This window comes from Nycticebus coucang, chromosome 8, assembly GCF_027406575.1.
Source record: "Nycticebus coucang isolate mNycCou1 chromosome 8, mNycCou1.pri, whole genome shotgun sequence".
NCBI classification, from domain to species: Eukaryota; Metazoa; Chordata; class Mammalia; order Primates; family Lorisidae; genus Nycticebus; species Nycticebus coucang.
In genome coordinates, this window is record NC_069787.1 from 74,567,183 (window position 1) to 74,580,822 (window position 13,640).

Below are 13,640 nucleotides of genomic sequence, written 5' to 3' on the forward strand. Positions count from 1 at the left end.
TGCTCAGTGGGTCGGGCACCGGCCACCTACACCAAGGGTGGTGGGTTCAAACCTAGCCCAGGCCAGCTAAAACAACAATGACAACTGCAACAACAACAAAAAAATAGCTGGGAATTATGGTGGGTGCCTGTAGTTCCCAATTACTTGGGAGGCTGAGGCAAGAGAATTACTTAAACCCAAGAGTTTGAGGTTGCTGTGAGCTGTGACGACATAGCACTCTACTGAGGGTGACATAGTGAGACTCTGTCTCAAAAAAAAAGAGAATGTAATGTCTGACTCTCTGAGGTGGAGCTGAGGCTGTGTGGCTAGTGCTGGGACCATCTAGTTTCAGGAAAACAAGTGCAGGACTCCCACTAATTCTGCATTATGGTAAACTGTATAATTATTTCATTATATATTACATTATAGTAATAATAGAAATAAAGTGTACAATAAATGTAATGTGGTTGAATTATCCCTAATAATTGGGATAATTGGGACTGACCAGTCTCATTGCCTTCCATGAAACTGGTCAGTCCCAAAAAGATTGGAGACTGCTACCTTAGAGGACCTGTGGAATAGTTCTGGCTTTATATTTTTTTAATATAAAATTCTATAACATTGCTTTTGAAGAATCACTATTATGGCTACAAGAACCCCAAAGTTTATAATCTACTGAATTAGGTAGTCTTTGTTAGATTGAATTGCTCCTCCTTGCTTCACACCCTTGCCATGGTCTCTTCATGGATGGACCATATCTCCATCTTTCTTTACGTAGGCCAACGGCAGGTGGAGCAGAATTCACCCGTCACTCCTCAGTGTAGAGCAAAGCCACCCTAGCCACAATGGCCTGAACCAGAGCCTCCCCAACCAACACCCAGCTCCATGAGGACTAATGATTGTTTTAAGTTCCTGGGTTGGAAGATATTTTAGGATATAGGATTATTGTGGTGAGAGCTAAACAGTATAAGGACCAATTCTCTAATTTTATGGATGAGGCAATTGAGGAGCTAAGAAGCAAAGCGACCTTCCCAAGGAGCTTGAATTCAAAGGAATAACTCATAATGGCAGCACTTTCATGTCAGGTCAGAAGAACACATTGATACAGAGATTTCAACATTCTTCCCTCTAATCATAAATGTAGGCCAACATCTTCAGATTGATATATCTTTGGAATAGCACAGTTCCTATACAGAAAACTTTACCACATCATGTTCAGCTAAGGAAACAACTGAAGTTCAGTGGGACCACCTTATGCTCTGCGAAGTGCAGACTTGGATTCTTTCCACCTCTTCAGAGCAGTTACTTTCAATCAGACACTAGCTGTTGGGTTAAAAAAAAAAAATGCCACTGCATCCCATTGTCCCAAGCATGAAATTTTTTTTATGTCAACCATTAAAATTTATACAAGTACATCCAAATGCCTTTATCTAATACCTCAAGAGAGTATAATTACCTATACTAGTTAATTTGAAAGAACGAGATAAGAGTAGAACTTATTATATTAAAGTCCAATTAGCACTTAGTTTTGAAATTGCTCTCCAAGACTCAAGAGTATTCAAGCTGGATGATTGATAAAATGTTATGGAAGATACTACAAAAGTAATCTACATACTTGTGAGAACTTAAAGGACATTTTTTAAATTCCTGTAAATATTACTGAGCCTGGAGTTTTGGATTACCACAGTGTTTCTTGGAAACCCTGTTTTGCCAAATAACTTTAATTCAGGTCCAAGAATTCCCCCTATTTACAGCCAGGTGGTGAATCCAGTGTTGAAGCAAGATTAACACTGCAACTTCATTGCACAAGGGTCAAACTACACAAAGCTAAAAAAAAAAAAAGATAAACAATTCTAGGCACATTCCGTGCCCCATCTCCATGGCTTAGTTCCTGATATCCATCAAGTAGGTTTTAAAATAGTTCACGTTTTTCAGTCCTACAAAATCAACAGTACTGGAAAGTTGGCAGGTACACTTGTTTAAACAAAGCTCCCAAGTTTTCTGTTGGCAGGTGTTTCCAGAGTTCTTGGAGCACAATTCTTTGGATAGGAAATTTGCCAGTATACATAGCAACAGGGGGGAAAAGTGTTTTCCTTTACCACAGTGGAGACACTGAAATGCCTTAGATGCAAAGCTAAATATTCAGTTTGGGGTTTATTTTGGCTGTAGATCAAAAAAACAAAAAAGATAATAAACCCCAACATCTCTCTGCTCAGAATCCTGATGGACTTAAGAGTGGAACAGTGTCACTTATCAAATTGGCAACATGTCCTCCACAGCCATCTCTATACAGTATGACCCAATGAGTTTGGTTCTCCTTTCTTTGTCAATTCCCCAGTCTTCTGAGTATCTCATTCTCAAGCTAATTATGCTTAAAACTGTGGCTGGACATGGTGGGTTTGAAACTTCATATGATGAAGGCAGAGCAGAAGACTTGACTCTTCTGCCTTTAGCCTCAAGGCATTGATTTTAGTTAGTATTTAATTCAGCTTTAATCCAGTCTTTAATTCGTCCAAAAATGAAACCTGAGACTGCTTGAAAAAGCACATGACTAGTTTTATAAGGTGTTTCTTTCTTTCTTTCTTTCTTTTTTTTTTAAAGCTGGACTGATTCCTATTTGCTGCCCTCAGATTCATGCCCTTGGCCATTCAATAATTAAAATCAACATTGGAGCTATAACCCTGTGCAAGAGAGGCAATCCCTTGTCTTTTATCCTGAACTAGATGAAAATAAAGAGAAGATTTAACAAAAGGCAAGACTAAAGGAGACAAAAGCCTGAGTGTTTGTGGATCGGAAAATACAAACCTGATAGAGAAAGGTCTTGGAGACAATTTTCTAAAATGTAAAGGAATTCAAAGTATTTCTGGCTTAGAAGGTACTTAATGGTCATGAAATTTTAGATCAGTGAAAATTAAGAGTTTTAATTTCTACCTATAAAAATTTAAAATAGGAGGCATTACTAAGTGTTATTTTAAGTCATTTCTTCTTCAGTTTCCTGTTAATGGTAAATGTGTATTAGATTCAAGTCCTTTCCTTCTTAGATTAATTGGCCTCATCTTACCTCTGTCTGTGTCACTCCTTTATTTCCTCTCTCTCATGGTGTTTTGTTGGTAGTATCTTTATAGATTTACAACAAAGATACTGTTTATGGATGTTCTGGGTTCAAAATGGACCTTTTTGGTGAAGAGTTTGGGTGTGGCTGAGGATTTTATCTCATAAAAAGCCATCAATTTCAGAAAAAAAATACTGGACATTCCTTTTTTTTTTTTTCAGCATAACTGTAACCATACTTGTCAAATTCAAGTTTTTTATTTCAGAAAGATATTTGAGGAAATAACAGTGGCTAAAATACAAACTTTGATTAGATACACCTGAGTTTAAATTCCTGCTTTGTCACCTACTTGTAGAGTGTTTAAAAAATGAGGCTTTCAATTCAATATCGGTCAAATCCTTGGCTCTTCTTAGCTGTGAGAATTAGATCAATTTTTAAAAATCTCTAAGCTTTCATCTCTCAATGGTGAAATGGGCAACATGAGTAGATACCACTAGGAGAATTAAATGAAAAGATACCTGTCAAGAGCAGAGCCCAGAAAAGCAACTCAATGAGAATAGCTACAAATTTTGATAAAAATGTATTTGACTATGACCTGGAGATCACCATACATTTTAACGTCCATGTGTTTTGTGTAAGGAGTAATAAATGTCTGTTCCAGGAAAACTAAAAAAAAAAAAAAGTAAAAATAAGGAGAATTACTCAGTCACTTATTGAATCACCTGCTTGAAATAATGACTATGCAGAATTTCATTAAATCCCTTCAGACTTAATCAGAAAACATCAAAGTGGCATTAGATTGCTCCTCAAAAGGTTTTATTTGCACCTTTAAGAGTATCTGCCTTCTCTCTTTCATGAAGGTGAATAAAGGAAGCTATGAAAAGATTGATTCCAAGAGATAAATCAGGAGTAAGGATCCTGAGAAGCTTTGGGAGGAAATTAACTTATTGTTTGTTTGTTTTCACGAACAAAGAAATGTTGTGAATTCTGGGCAGGATATTGTTTTCTGCCAGATCATTTTTGGAAGAGGCAATAGGGCTAAGCCAGAATTTCTCCCAGAAATATAACAGGCCCTGGAGGATTTCCAGTGAGTCAGTTTCAGTAAATATGATGAATCAATATTGTTTTTATTGTTAACTCCCAATGATTGAATTGGAAAGGATTGATAAAGCAATAAGTTTTTTAATATAAGTTGTTTCCCTTTTCCCTTCATTACAAGATAATTTGTGAAATTTTTTGCCTGTTTCTATGGTCTCTATTATCGAAAGCTCTGAGCAATTATTTTTGAAAAGTTATTGCAAAAATATGTTTGAAATAAATGTTTTAATGTGCTATCTAACATATTGCTCCATTATATCTGGTTTATTAATAGCCTACCTACTCCTTTTTGAGTCTCTGTTTATGTGTAAGTTCTTCAAACCCATTGCAAAGATAATAAACCTGAAGCCTGGAAAGATGAAATAAATTGCCCAAGATCACACAGTTAGTGAGTAGTCACACTGGAGTCACACACATAGTCCCAAATTGCCACAGTCCAGAAGCCATGCCCAATTCACTGTGACACCTTATACCTTAGTGCGTATATACTCACACAAGTTCATACACACACCATACCACTCACTCAAACCCAATCAGAGCAACTGCTGATAAAGAAAATGTGACTAATTATGGGGATATTTGAATGTAAGAACACACTTTGCATGGGATTTATTTGGAATGGAACACCATGATCCTAGACATCAGGGGATTCTAAATAAGCTCTACATCAGCGGTCCCCAACCTGTGGGTTGCAACCCACAAGAACTGTAGTAAAGGGTTGTGGCATTAGGAAGGTTGGGAACCACTGCTCTAAATGATTCCTATAGAACCTGTAGTATTGATAATATTGAAGGAGATGATCACAGCCAAACCTCCAGCAACTTGTAAGTATGTTACCTCCAGAATATAAGGACAGTGCCCTACTGGAGAGGAAGACAGAATGAGTTTGAAGGGCAAAGAAGACACCAAATTGTCTGTAATCATTAGAAGCCAAAACTTTATTTTATATACTTCTTAGATTCTTCAATTCATAAAAAGATGTAATGACTGGGCGGCGCCTGTGGCTCAGTGAGCAGGGCGCCAGCCCCATATACGGAGGGTGGCGGGTTCAAACCCGGCCCTGGCCAAACTGCAACCAAAAAATAGCCAGGTGTGTGGCGGGCGCCTGTAGTCCCAGCTACTCTGGAGGCTGAGGCAGGAGAATCGCCTAGGCCCAGGAGTCGGAGGTTGCTGTGAGCTGTGTGATGCCATGGCACTCTACCGAGGGCAATAAAGTGAAACTCTGTCTCTACAAAAAAAAAAAAAAAAAAAAAGTTGTAATGACTATTAAAAGAGAATTTCTAGAACTATGTAAAGTTTACTTCCTCTGCCCTTTTGCCTTATCTCCAGTGAACTTTTTTTAGCTTGGGGTAGGGAAAGAAGCTTTCTTAATAAATGAAGATGAAGACAGGGAGTGAGAACTAATGCTTGTTACGCACCCACTAAGTGCTCTGCATTCCACCTCGGTACTTTCCATATTTTCAACTGTCCCAGCAGCACTGTAGATATTATTGTCCTCATCGTCTCATTAAGGAAACTGAGGGTCAGAAGAGCTTAATAATCTGACCAACTTAACCTATTTTTTAAGTGTCAGAGTTAGGATATCAGCCTAATTCCAAAGCATGGGAAAAAGAGAAAACAGGTTCTGAACCTAACTTTCCAAATTCCATAGTCATGGTGAGATTTTTTTTTTTTTAACTCTGTTGAGTTTACCAATACCTGAGGTGTGAATATGTATCATATTCTTTGGGCAAGAATGATCATTTATAATTTTGAATTCCAAATAAATCCACAAAACATATTTCAGACCACATCTTGGAGTAAAAAGAGTTCCACACACAATAATAATAAAACCACATTTCTCCGCTTTTGTGAGGCATAGAGCCCTTCTTCACTTTCATTCCATAGGGTTTTGCACACATCTGGTTTGGAACGAGCAAATGTGAATTGTGTTCTTATGACATCGGGTGTTCATCATTGTTCTTCTCTTTCTCTCTGTCTTACAGTGATGGTGTCTTGGGTACCTTCCAAGGTCAAGAGAGGCTGCCCCATCTCTAGTGACCATCAAAAATCCCCTGTATTGCTATTGCTCCTGATGCTGCCAAGCCCCCATCTCCCAACACCACATATGCTGTCTCTTGTCTCTGCCCAACTTGCCAATACTAATGCTGCTGACATATTGAGATCCCAAAGCCCAGTGAAACAACTGGTAGGAAAAAAAAAATGGAAAAACAAACTTTATTTACTTGTTTACTTTGTGTGTTTATGGGGCCTAGGCCAGAGAACATAGACCCAAGATCACAGGCTCTACATCTATTGAAGACCCCCAGCCCTCTTCTACACCAACCTACTGCTCTTGAACCAAGTTGTATGCAGCTGTTTTGTCTTTGCTTAGGATGTGATCTTAGGCTCCTCATTCCTTCTTTCAAAGACTGGCTCCAAGTATATGAAAACCTAAGGATAATCTCAGGCTTGGTCCTACCTGGAATCTTTGCTGTATACATATATATGTGGAAATACAGTGCAAGGAATTTATGGATTCATTCAAATACTAATAAGCTTCTTAGTGGTAGAAGTGCAATATGTGGGTATTTAGACTTCTAATTCAGAAAAATATTTGTACACTTATTCATGTATTCATTCAATAAACACATGTTGAGGGATTGTTTTTTACCAGCTATAAGAGGTCATGTATATGACACATGCTGGCCCCTTGGAACTCATGATCCAATGGTGTAATTAGTCCATTGTAGGGTTAAACTCAAGGTGCAATGGAAGTTCATAGGAGGAATTCTAACCTAAGAACATCTTCTTGGTGTTAAAGACACCAAGACAAGATCGTCTTTAATCTGAGCCTGCAAGACAAGAAGTTACCAAGTTTAAGAGAAATGGCTGGGTTGTGTCTGTGCCCTGTAGGAGTTGGAGAGTGTAGGCATTTCTGACTCAGTTAGTCAAAAGGAAACTGAGATCTAAGCTTTCTTGCCAATAACCTTATATATTCTCTGGTCAAATACCTGAGTGCCTCCAAATTACTTTAGAAGTTAAATAAATATCCTTTTTTTTTGCAGTTTTTGGCCAGGGCTGGATTTGAACCTACCACCTCTGGCATATGGGGCCAGCGCCTTACTCCTTTGAGCCACAGGTGCCACCCCTCCTTTTTCTTTTTAAAAAATAATAATATGTAACTTTAAAAACAGCAACTTCATACTATAGACGATTCCTTGTGAATTTATTAGTTGAGGGAGAGAAGACAGTTTAGTTAATAAGAAGGGTAGGGTTGGAAACAAGATTATGACTTTAATTTAAACAAGTTAGGCAAAACCAATATAAAATAACCCCCAGGGTGGGTCCAGGTTTTTGGAGCCAGAAATTTATATGTTATGAGGCACTCCCTTGTAGAAAAGATAATAAAAAAACTGTTACTTTTGTAATTTTCAGACACATGACTGTAAGAACACATGCTGATTTAAGAGAGGTCTTATTCAAGTGAAGAGTATTGAAGCTTATGACTCATTAGCATCATGGCAAACACTATGAGACTGTTTCAGAGAGGATACCATTAATAATAATAAAATCTCTCAAAACAAAGGCTGAAGGTATTTGTACTCACTACATTTATAATTTCAAAACTTTCCCTATGTGACTAGGTTGAAGGAGTTCGGAAAGATTTGGAAGGGTTGTTTACTTACAATTATATAATAGTTCACTAAGCAAAATTTTTTCACAGTCATTTTTAATAGACTGTGTTTTACAAAGATTTCAACACCTTCTTAGCAAACAATGACCACATAAACCTAAAATGAATAGCCAAAGAGGATGTGGTCTTTCAGCACCTTCATCTAAAAAACACTGCAGAGGAACTTCCTGTATTAAGGTAAATGAACAAATAAATCTTCCTGTGGAGGCACAAGTTCTGTGCACTGATTTTATCTAGAACAAAGCTAATCAAATATTAGCTGGAAATTGAAGTGGGAAAGAGAAGAAGTGACAGGAAAGTGGCGTACTGTTAAACTGGCTCTCCAGAAAAAAGAAAAAGCCGTGATACACATGCCAATTTCTGTGGTGTAAATATTCTTACTGTGGTTGACTTCAACCTACTGATTCAACATCACTAACATGGAGTTGAGAAGACATGGGCACAATCAGTTCTTGCTGGTCAGTGACATCCACTCTAGAAGACAGATTCCTGTATGTAAACTTTCTATGGTGTGGTTGATGTTTCCTTGTGGAGGTATCAGAATAAACTTTATGTTGAAAATGCATTTCAAATGTGAAAAGCAACTGCTTTTCTCTGCACAATCTCTTCCTCCCTTTATTCTCTTTCAATAAAATGCAGAGCATGGATTTCAGGTCCTGCATGCACTCAGAGTGAAATATGCTGGTTGAAAAGATGTTCAGACCTTGTGAGTAGGGCTGCGCAGGGTTTTGAAAATTCCAGATGGGATCCTGGCATCTTCTTCAAGAAGTTTTTTACTAAAAGCCACAAGCTTCAGAAGACTGGTAGAGACTCAGGTTTAGGGAAAAGTACAGAAATAATAAGAATAGCGACACCTTTATATCAAAAGCTACTTAAAATATAGTCTATTGTTGACAGAATGTGGTTAAAGAAACATTTGGTTGATTGATTGATAGACATCACTTATTTACACATTAACAATTCATATAGCCTGTAACATAATTGTTTTAAATAAATTGATATGTGCAATCTCATCCTTCCTCTATTTCCTTCCTTCCTTCCTTCCTCCCTCCCTACCTCCCTCCTTCCCACCCTCCCTCCACATTGAGTAATTATAAAGTTCTAGGGAATGTATTTAATGTTCCAGGCAAGATTCTGGAGTAAAACAATGAATAAGGCAAGGCTCAGACCCTGAAGGAGCTCATGATCAAGAAGAAGAAGGAACTCACATAAATACCTACCTGAAATAATGTTTCAGGGCCTGAGAGAAGAGACTTGTTAAGCATAGTGCAAGTATGAATGAAGAATGTTAATTCTGTCTGGGTAAGGGGCTAAGACAGACACAAAGGCAGAACTTATAGAGTTATAACACAGAAACCTAAAAAGATAAAAAGCCTGGTAACCAGGGGAATGGGATGCTCAGGCAGTATGAGCAGGGGCAGTCAGAAGCCACCAATTGGTCAAGTCAGACCAAGGAGTTGATCCTTCCAGAAGATAGGGGGATATGAGCTGGAAAGGGCAGCCTGTGTGTGTGAATGTCAAGAGAAGCCTGATCCTGCAGAACCCTAGAAAACACATCAAGGTTTATTTTATACTGCTACTCCTAAGAAGCCATTTGTGGATTCTTAACTGCAGAGTCATATGATCACTTCTAGGGCTTTTGTTTTGTTTTTAGGATCAGCCTAAAGTAGCTACATGAAGAATGGACTGGAAGACAAAAACCTATGGCACTGAGAGTCAGGAGAATGTAACAATGGTCTTTGAGGAGGTATTGATCTAGGGGGAGTACTAATGAGGATGGGCAGCCAGGGAAGGAAGTCAGGAATTTTAAAAAGGTAGAATTGTTCATACTTTTTTGACATTTTGATGTAGAATAAAGGAATGGTTTAAGCTGGCACTGAGGTGTTTTGTTGCAGGTGAGGAATGGGGAGGAGGCTTATTGAATAGTGATAAAAGAGGGGACACAAGAGACGGGTCAAAATGGGAAGAAAGATGACAAAACCCTGGGAAACCTAAAGAACAAAGGATTATGTCATAAAGTACTTTGAGATACCCAGGATTTAAGGTGCTGTAAACATATAATAACAGCGTTTATTCTTGTAGTAAATTTTAATTTACAAAACACTTGTGTACATTATCTCACTTGGCTCTTTCACCCTTCCATGAATTCTGTGGTAGAGGCAGGTGCTATAAAGCCAAGGTGACAAGATGTAGTATTTGGAACTCTGTGATTGCAAGGCATATTCAAAATCTCACAACAGAGCACAGGCAGGGCAAAGCGCTGAAATGTGTTTTCTCAGTGATAATGTAATACACATGACAAGAATGGAAGAACAGACTGAACACCCTGTAGAACTTGATTTTGCTTTTCCTCTAGGAATATTTGTCAGATAGACACCTCTGCCTTTGTTGAGCAGTTTCTCCATGAGGTCTCCAGTCACATGTGTGGAGACCTGAAGACTTCATGTGAGTTGCCTAAAATTATGTCCAAGCTCTTGCGACCTTGGAATTCTGGGAGTTTGAATGATCTTTTATGTATCTTGGAGGATTCTGAAGTACCAAATATCCCAGTTGTTGTCTTAAGACCTGAAACTGAAGAAGACAAGGCAAATATATTGTCATCTTTCTATTTCTGTGGAATCACAGAAAGAAAAACACAGAAAACCTGCCATTTCCCTCAGGTCAAGTGACAGACACTGACCCTTGACTTTCCATTCAGCATGTTCCAAAATAAACAGAGAATCACGTAAGCCTAAAGAAAAGGAGCCAAATTAGGTACATCAAATTTCCTCTTGCTTAGAAAAGAACAGCTTATTGTGTTACTCTAGTTTGGACAGTAGGAGAGAAAATGAAGTTATTTAAATTTAATAATAAATTAAAGAATGAGGAATTCAATGTGTTTTGGGGTTCTCAGAAGATGGAATGCAGTTAAAAACTGTGTTCAAATGTTAGCTTAGCTTTTGTAAACCCTACCAAGCAATGTATGTCTTTTACTACGCTCTTTGCTCATTTGTAACAAATTAAGGAAATGTCTCCTCATGTATTATCTAAGCTGGAAGAGAAAATGCACCACATTTCTTTTCTCATCTCAGATGAGATAAAAAATATTCTCAAAATTATTTGCATAGTTAAGTTTAGCCTTAGAAGTAGCTTTGCCATTTGAGATCTCTTCACTTTGAAACTAAAAGTAAAAAGTGGAGTTCAGCAAAATTAACAACTGCATTTGACACAACTAATTCCTACTCCTCCTTCTTGAAATGCTTCTTTTCCCTTGGTGACCAGGAAACCATGCTCGGCTGTTTGTCATCCTATCTCCCAGAGTCTTCCAGGGTTACTTTCTCAAAATCCTTTTCTTCCTAAAGTTAATCTCAGGTTTCAGAACCCGGCTGGTATCTCTTCTTTTTCTTGCTCAAGTCCCCAATGATTTTATCTAATCTCTATCCCGATGGGTCTAAAAAGTATATCACTGGTCCTTATCTTTCCTATAAAATCATTATTGGTTTTGAGATTGTCAACAGCTAACTTGACATCTCCACTTAGATACTGAATAGGTATCTTAAATTCATAGAGGGTAGAGGGCAGACTCTCAATTTCCCACTCACTCCTACTCCCAAACTCACTGCACCCAACCCCCATCTCGGCCATCTCAGCAATTGGCATCACCATTCTTCCACCTGTTTCTTCCACCTGTTTCAATCAAGGAAATCATCCTTGATTCATCTGTTTATCTAACATCCCATCCAAACTCTAACTTCACAATGTATTCCAAAGCCATTTACTCCTCATAATCATTATAATTTCTCACATGGATTGTTGCAATTATCATCTAACTTATCTACCTGATTCTTCTCTTACCTTTTAATTCTATTCTCACTCAACAGAGTTGTCTTTTTAAAATTTAAATCAGATCATGTAACTCCTCTTAGAATAAAATCCAAGCTCTGTATTTTGACCTCCAAAGTTCTACCTGACCTGGTCATTGCCTTCTTCTTTGACCTCTCCTCCTAATATTCTGCACTTTGCTTGCTCTGCTCTGAGCACACTCACTTTCTTTTTGTTCTCTCCAAATCTACACACTTCCCACTTCAGGGCCATTGCACATGTTGTTTTCTTTCTAGAATGCTCTTCCTGCAATAGTTCAGTCCTTACGCTTCTTCAAGTTTTGGCTTAAATGTTACTTCTTAAACAAAATAAAACAAAATCTTTCCTCGCTACCCCATCCTTTTGTGCTATTTCTTACACATTTTTTTGAAACACTATCACTACAAAAATTCTTGCTAGTTTACTATTTTGTGTGTGTGTGTGTGTGCTTCTTTCCCCAAGTATAATAAATCTTAGTAGGACACATGTCTCTTTTGTACCACGTATGTATCTTTAATGCCTAAAAAAGTGCCTGACACATAGTAGGCACTATGTAAACAGTGGATAATTTGATGAATGATTTAATAAATGAACGCATCTGTAAGATTTAATCTCCCTGTTAACATTGTTTTTTTTTCCACTTCCAATCTACATAAAATAAACAATATGTGTGCATATACATGTGTTTCCTGAAGCTTAAATACAGAAGTTACTGATCTCAGCATACATAGTAACCTGAGAACTAACATGATAAGACTAGAGAAAATATATCTTTGTTGGATGGAAGGCAAGAATATTATATAAGTTACTGCCATCAATATTAGCAAGCAAACATGGAACAACTTTCTCCAGAATGTTCAGAATGCCTATATTGTATTGGCATTTCCTTATATTTGGAGGTGTATTTCTTTATCCTCTCCTTGAAGAGCAACTGGGTGCTAGTATTGGTCAAATACTGTGATAAATACAAAGGTAGACAATTGAAAAGAAACATAGAAACCTGTCCTCATGCTGCTAACAGGGAAGACAGATATTGAACAAATAATTACCAAGAGATAGAAAAATGTTTGAACCAAATGTTATTAGTAGAAACTCACATTTATGGGCCAAAAAATAGAAAATACATCTTATGTAGAGAAAACATGGCTAACTCCTAGAATACCACTGGTTTATGATAGTATTATGGTTGAACTTCAGTCTCTATGTATCAACTTTTTGCTCTGATTAAGGTAGCATGCATCTTCCTTTTCCTAAGATAATATTGTGCTAATTAAAAAATATTCTTCCTTTCCTTCTCTAATGAGTCCTTGTTTGAATATTATAGCATTTTGACTCTCTCAAACTGGCTATTCTACATCAGAAATCATGAAACCTGAAGGGGCTTCCACGCCCATTGAATTTTCTAGAAAACTAGTCTTACCTCTTATACAAAAATTACCATACTTGAAGTTATTTCTTCCTAACAGTAGTTATTTAAGCTAGAAGTCAAGTCACTGATAACATGAGAAAATACTGCCCATTCAGATTTTAATTGAATGGAGATTTAGTGATTCTCTTTCCAGGAGCTCTCTGCTTGAGTTTTACAGAAAGAGGCAGAAGCTATCACAGTAAATGCCTACAGAGAGAATCATGAGAATGGCAGAGGCAACAGTGTATGGTGCCCCATGATCACATTAATGTACACAGCTATGATATAATAAAAAAAAAATTGCTATACATGGAGGGGCAAAATGACCAGGTCACTACGGCTGCCATTCTATCAAGAAAATCATTAGGAGTTACTAATCTTATAGAGAACTCAAGCAAATCAACAAGAAAAGAGCAAACAATTTCATTAATAACTGGGCAGGAGACATGAACAGAATTTTTTTCCCATAAGGCAGATGAATGGCTAACAAGTGAAAAAATGCTCATCGTCCTCCCTATTCTTCAGAGAAATGCAAATCAAAACCACTTTGACATATCACCTAACATCAGTGAGAAAAGCCCACTTCA

General features: G+C 37.5%; 1 long non-coding RNA gene across 2 annotated transcripts in view; it reads right to left on the reverse strand.

Moving 5' to 3' along the window:
- Positions 1-5,117: 5,117 nt before the first annotated feature.
- LOC128592695 (uncharacterized) overlaps positions 5,118-13,640 on the reverse strand; it is a 43,694-nt gene continuing 35,171 nt past the window's right edge. Inside the window, exon 3 of one of the 2 annotated variants that reach the window (XR_008381976.1) lies at positions 5,118-5,357. This is a non-coding gene — a long non-coding RNA (uncharacterized LOC128592695). Of the gene's footprint in view, positions 5,358-10,152; positions 10,377-13,640 lie in introns of those variants that run through there. The other variant, XR_008381977.1, reaches the window with a different exon arrangement.